Source organism: Aptenodytes patagonicus, chromosome 1, assembly GCF_965638725.1.
Source record: "Aptenodytes patagonicus chromosome 1, bAptPat1.pri.cur, whole genome shotgun sequence".
Taxonomy (NCBI): Eukaryota; Metazoa; Chordata; class Aves; order Sphenisciformes; family Spheniscidae; genus Aptenodytes; species Aptenodytes patagonicus.
In genome coordinates, this window is record NC_134949.1 from 134277155 (window position 1) to 134295509 (window position 18355).

Consider the following 18355-nt stretch of genomic DNA (forward strand, 5'->3'; position numbering starts at 1 on the left):
TATTATGCTGTATTATGTTAGTCATTGTGACCTGAAATAAACATTTGCGAAACTGTCTACTCTGGCTCAAGGACAGCACCAAAAATTAGAAAGTAGGGAAATGTAAGTCTTGTAAAGGAAAACCCTGTTTTGGACTAGCAACTGTTTGCTTGTTTGTTTTCTCTAAATCACATAACATTATATTTTTTTTTGCTACTATCATATATCAAATTCTGAGTTAGTAAGTGATCTGGTTTCCAAGCTATGGCATTTACATTATTGGCCGTCTTGGTTTCCAGGATATATTCTTTCTCTACTGTTCCTCAGGGAAGTTAAAGAGCAGCAAAAAGAGAAGCCGCAGTTACTCTTTCTCACACCAGAGCCCACCCCTGCAGCTGGTGTAATGAGCCTAGCTTGAAGGAAACATCTGGGAACAGCACTTCCAGGGAGGACTTGCCCACACCCTGTTTATGCCTTGGACTTGGTGGCAGTTCACAGCAGCTCATCAGTGCTGCCATCCTGGCAGTTTCTGCTGTCAGCAGATCTCTCAAGACTGAAATACAGCCCCATGATTACTCTCATTATATCTATTATCCCAGATCCAACCAGTTCAACACAGGAATAGAAAAAAAAGATGCTAATTACTCCCTAGTTATGACTGTTGTGGGGTAAAAAATTCTTTCATATAAGAAGCCATATCAGGAAAGCTGGTGAAAGTTTAAGATGATATAAATAAAGTGCCGACTTCCTTAGCAAAAAGATTGTGTCTCATTCAGCTTTTTAAAGAGCAAAATTGGCAAGAGCAGCGAATCTCTCCTGTGTGTCTGCATGCTAACTCCATTTGTTTACTTTTCTGGTGTGATTGAATATTCACTAACCCTGCTTCTGAAAGATGTTTTATTTTGGGATCAGACTCTAGATCACAGACCTCATAACAATTTTCCCAGTGTACCATGAATGACAAGTATGGGCTTGATATGCTAACAGGTAATTCAGATACTGGTAAGCCCACCTATATCAGCTAGGTAATGATTCCCCTCTCCCTTTTAAGTTTATTACATTAACATAAGAAAGGAACTGTAATGTAGAGGCATGGGCATGTGCAAAACATGCTATGGTGTCTGAATTTACAGACAAGCAATTAATCTATAGTAACTGTCCTGGGCAGACTCCTCTCCCACAATGTATTTTGGTGTAGCAAATGCTGTTTTCACTCAAAGGCAAGCAACTTAACATGAATTTGCATTTACCAATGAATAATTGTGCAAATGACCTGACTCTGTAAATTCACTCTCTAGCTTGCTTTGTGGTAGGCTGTTCATAATTTCATGTACTAAAGCCTGACTACAAATGAACCTCCACATCTCCATCATTCACCAAGAAGTTGTTTATATTGGGAACGTTTGTATGAGAAAGTGGGCAAGTTATATCAGTAGGAAGCACTGGTACACTGGTATAACTGCATTTACACTGGAATTGTAGCACTATATTACTAGCCCCTTTCATGCTGCGGTCAACGCAGGCTAATGCACAACTTGTGCATAGATTGGATCTAATATATATGCTAATGTACAATAGAAAACTGCCCCTCCTCTGCTTAAAATGGTGGAATAGTATGCACACAGATCACCTCTCTAAGCAAAAACCACAGCATTTGGCTTCTGAGTAGCCCCATGATTACTAGAACAAAGATGGATTAAGGTTAATTTGCACCTTGTCACCTTCATAGAATTGGCTGCTTGTATTTTGCATGTGTCAAATTTTTTTGTAGCTTGAAATACAGACTAATTTCCTAAAAATTGATCCACCTTATATGACAGTAAATGAACAAACAACTAATGAGCAGGTCATTTTTCCTCACTGAAAAGCAAACAAATACAAAATAAATTATTTTCTTTATTATTTGAAGGGTGACTAACAAACCAGATCCTTTCAGATTATTTGAAATGCAAACAAACTTTATTTTACATGCTCCAAGTACCAGCAATTTAACGGTAGACATAGTCCTAATTTCAGCCCTGGTGTTTTGTCAGTCTAGCACAATGTTCTCAAATGGAGGATTATAACCTTTTCGGGCATCATGAAAAAAATGCAGAGCGCTGCAAAATGTTAGAAAAAGCAGTACTTTTCTATTTGCCTAACGCCTACTTATACCAAGAAGAGGAGATGCTGCTGTCATTACAAGCTACAAATATTTATATAAAGATATGTCATATGTCAAGGGTAAAGCGAAGTGCCTTGGAGTGCCTCGCCTAGTATAGTTCCCACAGGGCAGAGGAATGAGCATTTACACCCACGCTGAATAACTAGAGAGTTCTCACTTTCCTGCCCTGGGGAAGCTGATCTCCAGCCGTCCCAGAGATTAGCTGAGAAGGGGCTGCTCTTCTGAGAAGTCTGAGATGCTCTAGTACATCCAGTGTAGCCTGATACTCAAATAAGCCAGGCGCACAGGGGAGCAAAAAGTCAGTGACAGTGGCAGGTATTTAGCACCTTGGGCAATCAGGCCAGGAGGCGTTCTCTTAATCTTCCCACAGGTGGGTCAAGTGGGACAGGCCATGAATAGTTCAAAGCTCTTAGAGGAATGGGTGTACTTTGTCACTTTTTCAGTTCTGCACTCTCTCTCACCTTGCACGTCTGACATCTTTTCTAACTAAAACAGCAAGAGAAACAGCCTGCCCTGTAGCTGGTCTCTCTAGTTTAATTAAAAGCTTTATTTCAGCTTTGTACAGATTGTGTGTACTTACTGGCAGCAGTTTCAGCAAAGAATAATACTGTCTTTGGTCCCACCAGTCATCTCCAGGTTGACAGCAGAGGTATGGTCCAGCAGAGGAACAAGGACAATTGAGATTACTTTCCAGCTCCAGTCACTTGCATACTTCTGTTTTGTCTTCATCTTTGTTTCACTTCTTCCTTCTCTCTTTCTCTAGAGGGCAAAATCTTTTGCTCTGCACTTTTTTTAACACATGTAGTGCTTTCTATATAAATAAACACTCATTTCCCTTGTCACTGCCCAACAACAGTCTCCCCTTAGCATGAAAACAATGCACTGGTTACGAATTACTTCTCCAAGTTCTCCCAAATTGCTTGGAGTGGCTACAGTCTTGATGACTCTAGAGCTGTTTCATACTCACCATAACTCTATCATGCAAAGTGCCTCTTGCTCTTCTGCATCTCTGAAGGTTTAAAAATAAATTTACCAGGAGGAAAAAAAAAAAAAAAAGCAGCTCAATTGTTTTAGCATCCTAAATTCTGGTCAATCCTAATAGAATCTAACTGGCATGAAACAATGCCCCACATGGACTGCGTGTGTTAAGACTATCTGAAATATTTGCAACAATATCACAAATGCCAATGACAGTTCCACATTTCAGCCCCTCACCTCCAATCCATTGCCCCACAGCAACTCCATTTTTTTTCTGGGCCATGCCAAAGTGTTCATTTTGCCATTCCTATAGCAGGATGCCAAATATCATGGACTAGCTTTCTGCTTGGATTTGATATTTTCTCTCTCATAAGCACTCAGTGTTCACTGCTAGCTTTGAATGGTAAGCTCAGTGTAAAATGAGAAATTTTTTTGTCCCAAATCAGTTTACTTTCTTAGTTTTAAATATGCATATTTGGCTTCATTCCCACAGATTAGTTTGAATAACATTTATCTTCAGATTGGGGTTGTTTTAGGGGTTGTCCTGGTTTCAGCAGGGATAGAGTTAATTTTCTTCCTAGTAGCTGGTACAGTGCTGTCGTTTGGATTTAGGATGAGAACAAAGTTGATAACGCACCGATGTTTTAGTTGTTGCTAGGTAATGCTTACACCAGCCAAGGACTTTCCAGCTTCCCATGCTCTGCCGACTGAGAAGGCTGGAGGGGCACAAGAAGCTGGGAGGGGGCACAGCCAGGACAGCTGACCCAAACTGGCCCAGGGGATATTCCATACCATGTGACATCATGCTCAGTACATAAACTGGGGAAAAGCTGGCTGGGGGGGGCTGCTGCTCGGGGACTGGCTGGGCATCAGTCATGGGTGGTGAGCAGATGCATCGTGCATCACTTGCTTTGTATATTATTACTATTATTATTATTATTATTTTATTTCAATTATTAAACTTTTTTTATGCCAACTCACAAGTTTTTCGCACTTGTGCTCTTCTAATTCTCTCCCCCATCCAACCCAGGGGGGGGGGGGGGGGGGGGGCGGAGCGAGCGAGTGGCTGTGAGGTGCTCAGTTGCCAACTGAGGTTAAACCACGACAAAAATGACAATTTTTTTTGTCCCAAATCTGTTTACTTTCTTAGTTTTAAATATGCAAATTTGGCTTAAATCCCACAGATTAGTTTGAATAACATTTATCTTCAGATTGAGATTCCAATATGCAAAAAAATTTAGCTTTTTGCGATACATAATAGATTTTATAACAGGTTCAAGTAGATTAAAAATGAATTTTTTTTGCTGGACTAAAAATAAAATCAATAATATGTTAGTTATGCAAGTCTTTCTGTTTTGTAATTCATTCAAAAGCTGTCTAGACATGGTCCTGGGCAACCAGCTCCAGGTGGCCCTGCTTGAGCAGGGGGTTTGGACCAGATGATCTCCAGAGGTTTCTTCCAACCTCAACCATCCTGTGATTCGGTGATTCTTAGGGATTAAAAGGCAGTACAAGAAGTGAAGGTAACATCTCAGCATTCTGAAGGCCTTTTAAAAGAAATTGTCAAGACCACAAAGATATTTGGTTGTTATAACATAATGACACTTTTTGTTAGTGGGACCCAGATATTGATGGGCTTTGGGAAGCAGAATGATGTTACAAGCAGGAGGATTAGGGCACTTTTTTTTTTATTCAGTGAGCATTTTTAACATCAAGACTGTTCCTGTTCTTATCTCAAAAAAAAAAAAAAAAAATCTTTGAAAGATTTTCTCCCAGACAACCAGAAAGAAAGAGACAAAGTAAAGATCCTACTGCTTAGGATTTTCAGCTGACATATGAGCATGTGTAAGTTCTTTGCTGTATTAGGACTTCCCACCTTTCTTATAAATTAATATACTGAGGGCTTCTTTTGGGTTAGCCATTTCTTTTGCACAAGGCTGTAGAGTACACGTAAGTGGGTGCTTTCTTGTGATGCAAGGTTAACTGCAGGTAATGGTTCATCCCATTCTGTTTTCTCACATACTTTCTTTCCAGTGAAGGCATATGGCTGATGTACAAAGAGTTCCAGCCAAGAAAGTTTTTGATTTTTGTCTCCTGAAAAAGTGAATGGGATTTCTCACTAGCTAAATTGTGTCTTGCCTCTAAAGGTGTTGGGGACATGGGGCACTTTATCATATAAACACAAGAACTAAAGGCTGCTTCTGGATTCAGCTAGGTTAAACAGGCATGGATAGAGGACACTGAGGTTCAGGACCCTGGTCTGAATGACAGAATTAATTGGGAATGTCAAACTGTAGGTTTCCTCTCTTACCACTAAGCTACTGACTACTATGAAGATGTCTACTGGTGGGTGGTTGGGTGGAGGGGAATTCCAGGAGTTCAAACACCGAATTGGGAATATTTTCCAAGCACTTTGAAAACAGATAGGTTGTTTTTGACACGTCAGCATTTTCTGATTAAAGATTTATTCAATGTTTTCTAATTGCTTCTAAAGCTAAACAGTTGAGACTTATGGGATAATCATATTAGGAGATTTTTACAATGAACATCAGCGTTAATTACTATTCTAAACATTAAATGTATGCAATTACAGTTCAAAACTAAGAAAACAAGGCATTTCCTACCACTACATAATATTTATTTAAGACACCAAACAGGTTACTTTTGGAAGATATTTGAAAGGATGTTCTTTCTAATGACAAGTTTTGCAGTAATCAAGAACAAAGAAAAGGATTCTCTGACAAATAACAGATTGTAGGGCAGCTGCAAAATCACTAAGGACAGGGGTAGGCACACATTACAAAATTAAACAATTAACAGTAATTGTTTAGAATAATTTTGGAGTATCCTTTTCTGATTTCTGACTTCACTAGTGATTTTGCCTGGAAAAAAAAAGCAAATAAGGACTGAAAAATCTCAACCACTTGCTGCCAAAACAGGAGAGACACAAAGATGCCATAATGAGTTGCATCTTATCGGCATCTTCTTCAATGCACCTGCTACGGCTGAAAGCCCTAAGTGCAACAGATCAGCAATACTCTCCATTTAGCCCTACTGGCAATAGCTGAAGAAAATCCATGTTGAATACCTCAAACAAGGACATCTCTTGTGCTTTTGATGAGCTGTTTTATCCCAGTCTTACCTACACTGAATAACGATTTATGTTAACTATGTAAGGAGAAATCCTGCTGACCACCCAAACAGTGCTGGTACACGTAGTAGAACATGGCTGTGTCCGTATGTGCAGCTCCTTGCAGAGCACAGGGACTATAATGACAGACTCTGCCTTAACTGAAAAAATAAAAAAGTAATGGCTGCAGCTGCATATGAAAAGCAGACATGTTTCTTAGATAACAGAGTGAAAAGCAAAGCAATATAAAAAAATATTTGTGACTGAGATTGTACCTAACCTCAACATTTTTAGTCACAGATGTACAGATGTGCTTCAGAGAAGTCAGGAAACCAAAATCTGACATTACAGCTTGTTCTGTCTCCCAGTCACCAGTCTGTCCTCAGCCCTTGTTTCTGCTGAAGCCTTGTGGTCAGGCCCCATTTTGCCACTTGAGCTGTGATAATCTGTTTCAGTTCTACATCCAAGACAGTGTTATTTCTTCAGTTTCAATATCTCCAGGTGAGCAAATCTCTATTTCCTTTCCCATTTATCTTTCATCTGTCCATAACGCTAGTTGGAAGCTACCTCGATAGCAGTTTTCATCCAGGGCTTGGAAAGCAATTCTCTCAACATACAGGCCTCCTCAGGGCCACGAGAAGCATAACTGTGAGAGCTTTTCACCTTCCATTGGATTTTTCTCCCTAATGAAGTCCCGATAACGTTTATATGTTGTCCAGAATGATGTACATATTTCATGAGATGGATGGGGGTGAGGAAACTATTGAAGTCCTCTCTCATGAGTCCCTGCTCTGCATTGCTGGCCTAATCAGATGGTCATGGTGACAAGTTCACTCTCTCCCTCCCTACGGCACACTTGGTCCCAACATCCCCGTGTTTTCTGGGGGAAAGGTTTAGTAAACAGGGGATCTGCTCCTGGAAGAAGAAGAACAGTGTGGAGACGGCCCTCAGCCGAACCTGTGGAAGCCAGCCGGGGAACGGGGAAGGAGGATGGCAAGACCGATGGCCTCGATGCATCGTTCCCAGGGAAGTCCATGTGGGGACACTCTGATTCTGTGAACACACAGATGCTGAGGTAATCGGTGACAAATGAAGGCTGGTAATAACAATTGTAATTGCATTCAGTACTATTTTGCTCAGGTGCAGTAGCTTTTAACTTCCCAAAACAATTGCAAATGACTCTATTTAATTAAAGTGATTAAAAAAGCCCCAAAAAGACCTGTGCATAATATGAAACTGTGTGCAACGTGTGCTGTGTTCGGAGTGCTGCCTGCAATCGCAGGCAGGTTCAGTCCAAGACAAATCATACTGGAAAATCATTCTGACGGCATCTGATACTTCTCACAGTGTTTGGGGAGACATAAATGACTTTGGACATTGAAATAAACATTTTTTTCTCCCTTTGCAACATAATTTATTATTCTCAGCACATAATCAATCTAAAGGCTTGTTTGAATACAAGGAGCCGTGCCATTGCTCTGCATCAGGAAAGATTTCTTACTCCAAAACATTCCCCCTTGCTACTCCCCTGCCTGCAGGAAAAAGTGAATAGAGCAGCCTTCTTGCTGCCTTCTTTCTCTCTCTCCAGCCAATTCTTTCACATAAATGTGCAGACGGATGTTCTGTCTCTTTTCTTTCCTCTCCTTTCCTCCATTTGCTTTTGCTCTGGACTGTACTCGGTACCTGAATTACAAGAAGAGCCCTAGGATGGGGGAGGAAACACATCCTGCTGTGGGGCTGCCTCAGACAAAGTCCTGGGTCTACTCTCATCACGGATGCAGAGTCCACGCACCGCATGTGCTCCAAAAGGAAATTAGCTTTGGGAGTGGAAATGCAGCAGTCGTGTCAAAATGGTACTGCACTGGAGCTAGTGAGCCCTACTCTTTGCGGCAGGGCTGTTTATCTCATGGTAATGCTGTTTCTCTGACACCACTAATACCTCTGCTTGAGTACCAACAAGGCTGCCCTTACAGGGAATTTCCAATATAATCTATGTTGGTATGCAAATGTCCTTAGTGGTCATAATTGTGATTACTGCAAATATAAATATAGTATATGCATAAATTCACACAAATCTATATCTACACTTATATGTACATATATATGTATATACCCACACATTCGTATAGACATGCATACTCACACCCTCCCTGTCAGCTGTAGTGACACAAGCAAACCAACTTTATGATCAGTGAGACAGATTAACCATATATAACACGAACAGAGGCATTTGCCTGATCAAGTGGAACAAGGAACAAAGGTAAATTTGCCGATTCAAGGAGAGTGTCTCACTGCACTTAGTATATTAGATAGGCATTTTCTTCCACCATCTCTTCTATAATGCAGCTAAGTCTCTCATTGATTTGTATTTGGAAGTGTCAGAGTTCATTTAAATAACGGTATAGAAGGGGGGGAAAACTTTTCGGAGGTGGGGTTTAAAAGCATTTAGAGGATTGAATCAAGGAGGGGTTGTTAGTGAACAGGATCTTCTACAAGAAACAGCAATTTCAGTTCAAATAACACCCCCCATAACTGTAAAAAGAGAACACTTTACAGAGGGGAAGTTCTTCTACAGTCCACAAAATCAGTTTTTAAAATTTTTAAATTTATTTAATTTAAATAAACAGTTACGTGTTTTGGTCTGGGAAAGTTGCTTGGTAATGTTTGAGGTTTCTCTGACCTTTACTTGCTTAAGGGAAACTTTAACTGGAATAAGCACCAACTGTGCATGTGTGCATCACCATATATTATAAAATAAAAGCTTCCTTTTATCCTTTTATTTGTGCTTGTGAATTAAACATTTATGAAAAAATATACTACTTGATCTGAGGTGTGATTTGTGTTTTGTTTCATGAAAGAGACTGCAGCTCAATTCATCCTCCATAAAGCTGCCAGATTTGTTAATAGAATCAGCAAACATAAGACCCTGGTACATGCCAGCAGATATTTTTTACTGTGGCACAGGAATTTGAATGATAAATCCAAAAGAAATCCTCCTGTCCTGCAGATTCAGTAGATATTACAAACAAGCTCCTTAAATGTAAAGACCTGTTTCTGCCAGGAGAACTGGTGGAATCCCCAGTGCTCGACCCACGTCAGACATGGCCAGTAAAACACTGGAAAAGGTTGTAGGGTAGGGAACAAGTCTGCACAGGCCAGGGAATAGACTGGTGGACTGAATAGTCTTTGCCAACTCTTCTTTAATGAGATACCATCAAAAATCTACTGGAAAAATCATGATGGAATTAGCACCAAAATATAATTTTAAAGAAGCTTTAGAGGAGAAAAATGTAACAATAGAGTCCTTAAATACTCTTTATCTTCTTGACCTATGGATGAAAATTCAACGTAACAAATGAAAGTCTTCCATTGGACAAGAGGTATGTTTGAGAAGTGTGCTTTGGGGAAAAGAAAAAAGAATTTCAGATTCTATCTTTGATTTGGTATTTGAAACTTGGGTTACATCTAATGACTATTGAAGTCTAAAGGAACAGTTTTATTCCCTAATGTTTAGTCATTCTGAAAGCTATATGTTAAAGTTTCAATATTTTATACTTCAGATTGCATAATATATCATTTAATTTCCATGAAGATGACAGGTTTTTTTCCACTTCACTCATTACTTGGTGAAGGAATGAGAAGGGTGAAGTTTACATACGAGTGTTTAATGAAATTAACATTATACACATGAAAAATAATTACTTAGATGCAGAAATGTTCATGATGACTGCTGGTACTATAATTTTATGAAGGTGTGATTGACGTAACAGCCACCCAACCTGACAGGCAGAATCACAGCTGGAGGAACCATGTTTCCAAGAGGAAGGACAAAAGGTCTCAGGAACAGGGTAGGGCATATATAAGCCTGGTAGTGGAGGCAAGGGGAAGTGTGTCCTGCTGTGTTTCTGCTGTGAAAATAACCTCCTGGTTATCATGCTCAGATGGGAGCGGGAATGCTCCTTTTACCCCAGAGCAACATCTATTCCTACATCCAGCCCGCCTCCTGCCACCACCTTGAAAGCCCATAATCCTTTCCAAAATGCCCTAGACTGACACCCCTTCCCCCCAGAGGCTGCCTGCATGACCTGAGCTTGGTCATACTCTCACAGTGCCAGATCACCCCTCACACACCGTCCTGCCCTCTTCCCAAAATCCCTCACACTTTCTGTGCCAGTGTCACCATCTGGGGAGCCTCCTCCATACCTGTTGGCCTGCATCAGACCTTAGGGCAACACACAATGTCATGGGTGGGTAGTCTTGCATATTTTGTAACAACACACACACACACACACACAGAGACACACACACAGATACTTATGGGGTGAACTGGAGGCTGGGAAAAGGAAGCAGTCCGGGTAATATAGGATGTGTGCTAGCCGTGCTCTCACTGATGCTACAAGGCTGCAGATCAGACTCTCTTCTAGTATGCTCAGTGTCATGGTTTTTAATATTCTGTTACGCTTTTGAAAACTTTCAGTCATGAAAAATATTAATCTGCATTTTCAGACTTTAGTCTGAGAGTCTAATGCAGTTAGACGGTGAGGAGGGAGAGGTGGGGAACTGTGAAGCATCAGATACAGCCGATCATCGTACAACGTGTGACGCAGTCCACTGGAGAGGGAACGATAAGTTACAGCTCTGTGAGCACCTCCGCACCTTGCAGTAAGTTTGTGTCTGCTTCCTGATGAACTGGCATGCTGCTTTGTACCAGGCTTGCAAAACCCATGCAACCTACTCACAGGAAATTTTTCTTCATAATCCAAAAGAATTATCATATAAATTCTACTGTAAGGATAGGGCTTATATCCTCACATAATGTGATCCTTTTCCTTTGGGATTCCCCTGAATCACTGAAAGTATGTTAAATAAGTTCTAGTAATACTTTTCAAAATAAAATTAAAATTTTCATAAAAGAAGTTTGCTCTTCTAAAAAGCATGGTGGAACATTTTGGATCAAAACACTTAGCCAAAAGCCCCTACATTTTCTCTGTCTTAAATCTTAGTACTCCAATTCTTTCGATTCTTCACCTTTTGAAACGAAAGAAAAATAAATAAAAATGGTATGGGGAAATAAATAAAAAAAATAAAAATCAGGAAATAATGAGTTGGAACAATTTAAATTAAACAGTGTTGAAGCATTTTTTTTTCATTTGCTTCATTTCTCTTAGGAAACTGACATAAAATCTTTCTGTTTTAAAGGGAAAATCACTACAAATAGTAAAATTTTCAGCAAATTTAAAGTTATTTTCCAGCAAAGAAATCACTGATGGAAAAACTATAAACAGTTCTTATTCCACTGAAGTCTATACCACTTAGCTTGAACCATAACATGAATTTTACAGATTAGCTGTGAATTGTCTAAAATAAACATTTCCTTTCATCAGTTTAGAATCTGACACTTTGCAGTCGTGTAAGCTGGAATAAAGAAAAGTTCCAAAATGATTTGTTTTATTTACCAACTACATACATTTTTATCTTGTTCAGTTCATTTCCACAGTAAAAAGTCCTAATCTTCTTAATTAATCTCTTTGTGACTTTTTTATGCTTATAATAATTCTTATTGCCTGTCATTGAACAGCCTCAATTTCTATAATGTTATATTTAGTTTGGATAACCAGAGCCAAATAGAGTATTCAATGTGTGGTTGTGCAATTTTATCTGAAGACTTTATAGCTTCAGGATTTTTTCTATACCACTATTTATGCTTCTTGCAAATTTCCATGTGCATACATGTGTTTTTATCACAACAGCCACAACTGGACTGAGGTTTATTTTGAGCGTGAAATGGTCCTTTACATTTAGCTAAGAGGTTAGTTAACTTAGACCCCACCAAACGTACTGGGATAAGTCCGATTATTGTCTTGCATTTGTCAATATTGAACTACAGCTGACTCCATGCCCTGCACGAGATCTAGCTAAGCAGCTTAGGGCTGTCCCTAACCTTGAGGGGGGTGCTTCACCTGGGACTGGTGCTGCCTTGCTTTCCAGTCCCTTCTCTAACTCACGAGCATTGCTACATGTGTGTCTGTGGTCATACCCCACTGTTACCCTTTCACCCTGCTGAAAATCGACCACTTTTTCTATTTTGTTTTCTGTCTCTAGCTTTTCCTAATCCCTGACAGTACTTCATCTTTTGTATCATGACAACTTACATTCCTTAATAGCTTCCTGTTATGTACTTTTTCAGAAGCTTTATGAATAATATCTGATGAATCACAGATTCAAACTGCTTTGAACGTGCAGGGGCCAGGAAAGAAAAAGGGAATCAGTAGCTGGAAGTAATTTTGAATTATGTCAGTAAATCCAAAACCGACTAAGCTGCTTACTTAAAGAAATACTCTGCCCACTGCAGAAACGACATAGGCTCTGAAACATGAAACAGGGACTGGGGATTTTATTTTGACATGGCCACTAATGCACCTAACTGTTGATCTCTTTAAAAGCCAATTGAAAAATATCCCACCTAAATGTCTAAGTTGAGTCACCGTTTTTAAGGTTGCAGACCTAGGTCTCTGTGTCTGATGGGTGGTGCTGGCAAGGGCATGGAAACAGCATGGGAAACTGAAGAAGGGAGATTAAGCACAGGCCTCATATTGTCTAAGGCTTAGCTCCACAATGTTAGTAACTAAAAGTCACCATGTCTTTTGAAAGTTGTAGGTCATGGACTTGAAAGCCTAGGTGTCCCTCAAGGGAGCAGTCAAATATTAAGCTATCTTTTCCCAAATCTACTGAGGTTTCCTCACTGTGATGGCCTCTGAGACATTGTCAGCCCTGGGGTCCTATAACCAGCGTGTATGAAGGAGAGGGAAACCCAACCCAGAACGATTTGTTCTGGGAATACACTTGTCTTTCTTCTATTTACCCCTCAAGTTAATTTAAAATTTCTTTTAAGCCTTGAAAATGGTATTAATCTCCCTTCCACTTTTCTTTTTAATGTTAATTCTGTCATAAGATCTTTTAATGCTGCAGGTCTCCTAGATTTTTACCCCTGGTTTCCCTGGTATTTATCAATGCAAACTACTAAATGAGAAAAATACAGAGATGGCTGCTAAAATAACGTCTGCAGTGCAGAACCTATAGAAGGTTACAGATTACATAGGCAAACCCAAAGCAGCTCTAAAACTTGCAGGTTTGGATGGTAATGACAGCTGCTTCACCTGCTAAGGCTTATTGGGCAACTTTTATAACCCCTGCAGAGTCCCTTGCTGCTGCTGCAGACTCACCCTTGTCCAGTGCTAAATCCATAATGAGTATTCAATTGGCCGCTGTGACTGCATTTCTAGGAGGTGCAGTGGTACTGTTGGCTACAGTGTAGACATAACCAACAGAGAGGATAAATCACCACAAGTAGTAAAATTGTCCGTAAGTTAAGAATACAGAATGAAACTGTTCTCACCTGAAAATTTCCATTACAAGGATGAGAGCTTTTCTAAAACATAATATTCTTGAAGGACAAAAAGACAGTGGTTCCCATGGTGATGAGAAGAAGGACAGTAGAATGAAAATGTGGAGGTCTCTTGAAATAACTAGCAAATGATCAGTAATGTTGATGAAATGGTGAATAAACAGAAGTATGGAAATATATAGTTGAATCAAAAGAAAGACGCAAGATATGGGCTGCTCTGAAGGTCATGAAACACTGTTTTGTGGTGGTTGGATATATGAGACTTTCATGTGTCAAAAAGCTATGTTCACTTTAAAATAAAAAGCATAAACCTCATTTTTATTGCTAGATATGGATACATATATTTTCACTCCAAGTATATTTATCCTGAATTGTTTTGGTTTTAAAGAAAAAAAAATCATAATTTTAAGTGAAAGTGGTTTATATTATGCTATTAAAGTCCTATGTTAACTACCTTTTAGAAATTGCCACAATTATATTGCCCTTTTGAAGGTCATCAAATATATTGAGTCTGAATTTACACATCGATATCATAGCAGTGGTAAAAGGTTTAAGATCAATCTTGAATTCTTGAATCTACTAAAATTTTCAATGTAGCATGTCCAGACTAAGTGTCTGTAAGCAGACATGTTGTTAACAGAATATTTTAATAACATGTTCCCTCCCTTCTCCCAAGGAGTTAGTGCATGTTAGAGACTGTACATATTTGGACTTTTAAATTATGTGGTTGCAGCATGGTAAATCACCAGCTAATTTTCAACTTTTCAGACATATTCAATCACCAGATTTGAGGCATAATGAAATAATAACAAATCATTCTTTGATTTTGTCAAAGAAATCAGGCAAATCAAATATAGATACAAAATTATGTGGTAGAAGAAAAAATGTTTTTTAAAGGAAATATAAAATCCCTTCCAGTGTAGGTGAGAATGTGACTGAGAAAAAATCTCAGGGAGCTAGAAGAGAAGAGCAACCTGAGGTCACATATCGACATGCATAACTGGTCAAAAGCTTCATGGATTAATCTGTTTTTCGACTACATGAAAGAGAATTGTTAAAAATGCACGTGCCTTCTTTGAGTCACCAACAACCTGGGGAGAACACCGCAGGGATTTGGTGCAGCATGTGTGCCATATTATGCCTTTTAACTGAAGTTGGATCAAACTGTAAATCAACTTTAAATCATGAGCAACTTCCTTGCTTGCCTTATTGCTCCTCTCCTATGAAAAATCCACCTGACTTTGTCTCAGACTGTCAGCTGCTGATGAATTTAACCAGCCAACCTTATTCACATCTTCCTGCTTGTCTGTTCTCCAGCTTTTAGGATCTCGTGCAATTCCTGAGAGAGAGCATTTAGAACTAAATCTATCAAATGACCTCACACAGGAAATAATCCATTTATTCAATTTCCTTTGTCATGGGTTTAGCTTGCAGACTTGATATACAGAATCCTCATTTTAGTGTACTAAACAAGATCAAAGGTGACTCTGACTATTCCAAATTCTGTTGAAAACCTAATCTGAATCATTATGCTTTAGACAACTTCTCTCCTAGGAGGCTTTTCTTTAATTGTTGTGGTTTAACCCCAGCCGGCAACTGAGCCCCACACAGCTGCTCGCTCACTCTCCCCCAGTGGGATGGGGGAGAGAATCAGAAGGGTAAAAGTGAGAAAACTCGTGGGTTGAGATAAAGACAGTTTAATAGGGAAAGCAAAAGCCGCGTGCACACAAACAAAGCAAAACCAGGAATTCATTCACTCCCCACGGGCAGGCAGGTGTTCAGCCATCTCCAGGAAAGCAGGGCTCCATCATGCGTAATGGGTACTTGGGAAGACAAACGCCATCACTCCAAACGTCCCCCCCTTCCTTCTTCTTCCCCCAGCTTTATATTGCTGAGCATGACGTCATATGATGTGGAATATCCCTTTGGTCAGTTGAGGCCAGCTGTCCCGGCTGTGTCCCCTCCCAACTTCTTGTGCACCCCCAGCCTCCTCGCTGGTGGGGTGGTGTGAGGAGCAGAAAAGGCCTTGACTCTGTGTAAGCACTGCTCAGCAGTAACTAAAACATCGCTGTGTTAGCAACACTGTTTTCAGCCCCATACTAGCTACTATGAAGAAAATTAAGTCTATCCCAGCCAAAACCAGCACATTAATGAATCATTATTCTACATAGCACAGGATCTGCTCAACTAAAATAAACCCCAGCATCTTAGAATTTTACAGCTGCTGCAATTAAAGAGACATTGTCAGGCCAAACTTTTCTAAAACCATGCGGCAGAATATTTTTTGTTAGTCGTGTGTGTATATATATATGCATTAAATTTAGTGGATCAGTTAAGAACCTTTTCAGAAATATTTTAAATCCAGATTTCATTGTCTGTTGCCAATATGCAAAAACTGAATAGGGAACCTAATTCAGTGTTCATTATGACTAAAAGCACTTTTGAGTTCATTGCTTTGTTCAAGCAGAATGCAAGAAACAATCCTATGAAATGATAGGGTCTGATCCAGTGGAACTGAATTAAATTGAATTGAAAATTAAAGTGAATTGAAATCTTTAAGCTCTTTGTCTTTCAGCAGGTGATGTTGCAGTTAGTAGTAACATTAAGAGCATCTGATTTTTTCTGAAAATATCTCTGGGCAAGAATATCTCTTTTGTACTCCAAACATGGTAGCTGTAGGTACTAAAACATTCAAAGTATTGTCATGAAAATATTCATAAGACTAGTGCTTGAAAAGACAAGAATCTATTTTCCATAAGAGACGCTGATTCCATTATCTGATTTTCTTTAAGAAAATATGTGGGTAAGTTTTCATGTTTATTTATAGCTGCTGCTTTCATTATACCTTGCTTTCTTATGTGGATTTCATGCATTACGCAGGAATGAAAATGAAACAAGACCCAGTGAAAAGTTGGCTACAGAACAACCCTGAATTTCACCAAGTTAAATCTCCTGAAAGCGCCCTGTCTTTGAAAAAGGGTACACTTTCTGTGGCTGGTGAGAGAGGTACGGTCTGAGTCAGGGCGGTATCCAGGAGCCGGCTGGGCTCCCCATCGGCCGAGGAGGCCATCAGTGCCCATCCTCTGGGGAGCGCGCCGAAGAGGCACCACTCGAGGGTTTCACACATAGCAAACCCATGTCTCTGTGGCAGTAAATGGAGAGCCATGGCTGAAATAGATCTATTTTTTCCATACACAAGGGAACAAAGCACAGTGGCTTTCATTCTTGTTATCCAGACAACCTTAAAGTATTACTGCATCTAATCTGATGTACAGAACTTCCAGTTGCAGGTAGTTGATGCCTCCTCGGGCATGCCATTGATACGGTGCCATTGATAGGATGCCTTCGCAGATTAACAGCGCTGGATATGATTCACCAACTCTTACATCCCCTTTAAAAGTCTAGGGACACCCTTTGTTTTTAACATCTCTTAAAATATACATTTTCTTTCTATCTTTTCTTTGCTGGACTTCCAGGAATTAAAAAAAAAAAAAAAAAAAAAATCACACACCCTAATTCATATGACTATTTCTAGTCCTTTTTAATCCAGTCAGACTTCAACCATGAGAAAGATAATTTTATTCTTTTAACATTTGGTTTCACCAGTCGTCTGTAACTTTTCTGTTAGCTGAGAAAGCTCCATAAGGCATTTTATTACAGGTTTTAATATGACATATGATTAATACAGCTACTATTATAATTACAAAACCCTTGTTCCAAGAAGATAATTACATTTCATTTTCTTTTGATTCAATTATATTAGTATATTACACTTGCATTTTAATTTTCCATTTTAAAGTGCTCCATTATGATAGGAAAGTTTGATTTCTTTGCAATTTTGAATGTTTTTAAAGATTATATTTGGTCTCAATAATTAGATAATCAACAGAAAACATATAGCTGTATATAGAAGAACCTGCTGTTACCAATATTACTGTATTTTTTACTGTAATTTGTTACTTCCAGACTTTGGCCAAAATTCACGAGAGTAAATGAAGTGCCCAATAAAATGTTAAAAATTAGTCACTTTCTGCTACGTGGCAACGGATACTGAGCTGGCCAAGAGAGGCTGTCTGAGGATATGGCGACCTTTGGTGTAGATTCTGTGAACAGAGTGGGTCTAAATAATCATTTGGGTCACTTTCTGTTAAATACAAGAAAATTATCATTAATGTTTTAACCTAAGCAAAGTGATAAAGTTATCAAGAATGATGTCTCATCTTCAGCTGATGTCTTCCCACCATAGTTACCTCGGGCAGAATGATGCTAGTCTTCAAAAGGCATGTGCACACACACAAAATTTGGGGAGAATCCTTAACATAAATAACACACCATGAAAACTGTCATACATGCAACCTGCACTTAAATTTCACTCTCAAGGCACTTCTGACTGTGGCAAAGCTTTAAAAGCCAGAGACCTCATGAGAATTTCTCTGGGCAGAATTAACGATGTCAAGATTTATTTAAAGTAGCACAATAGTTAGATGATTAATGAAATCAAGGTTGCAAGTGTCATACGCAAGTTAATTTTTTTTTTTTTTTTAATAACTTGAAGGCTTTTCCTTTTCCTGCCTGCCCACACAATCATTTTTGTTAAAACTCTTCCACAGGGTGTTCTGGAAAAACACCGAACTGACATTTTGGAGCCATTATGGTCTCTGCATGTGCACAGAACAAGGAACAGCACAGAAACAAAAGT

General features: G+C 39.3%; 1 long non-coding RNA gene across 3 annotated transcripts in view; it reads right to left on the minus strand.

Annotated features, from left to right (window-relative positions):
* Positions 1 to 18355, minus strand: part of LOC143168916 (uncharacterized) — a 94996-nt gene that overhangs the window by 76079 nt on the left and 562 nt on the right. The window contains exon 2 of one of the 3 annotated variants that reach the window (XR_012996805.1): positions 3111 to 3152. The exons of the other annotated variants lie outside the window; for them this stretch is intronic. This is a non-coding gene — a long non-coding RNA (uncharacterized LOC143168916). The remainder of the gene's footprint in view (positions 1 to 3110; positions 3153 to 18355) is intronic. 3 annotated transcript variants of the gene reach the window in all.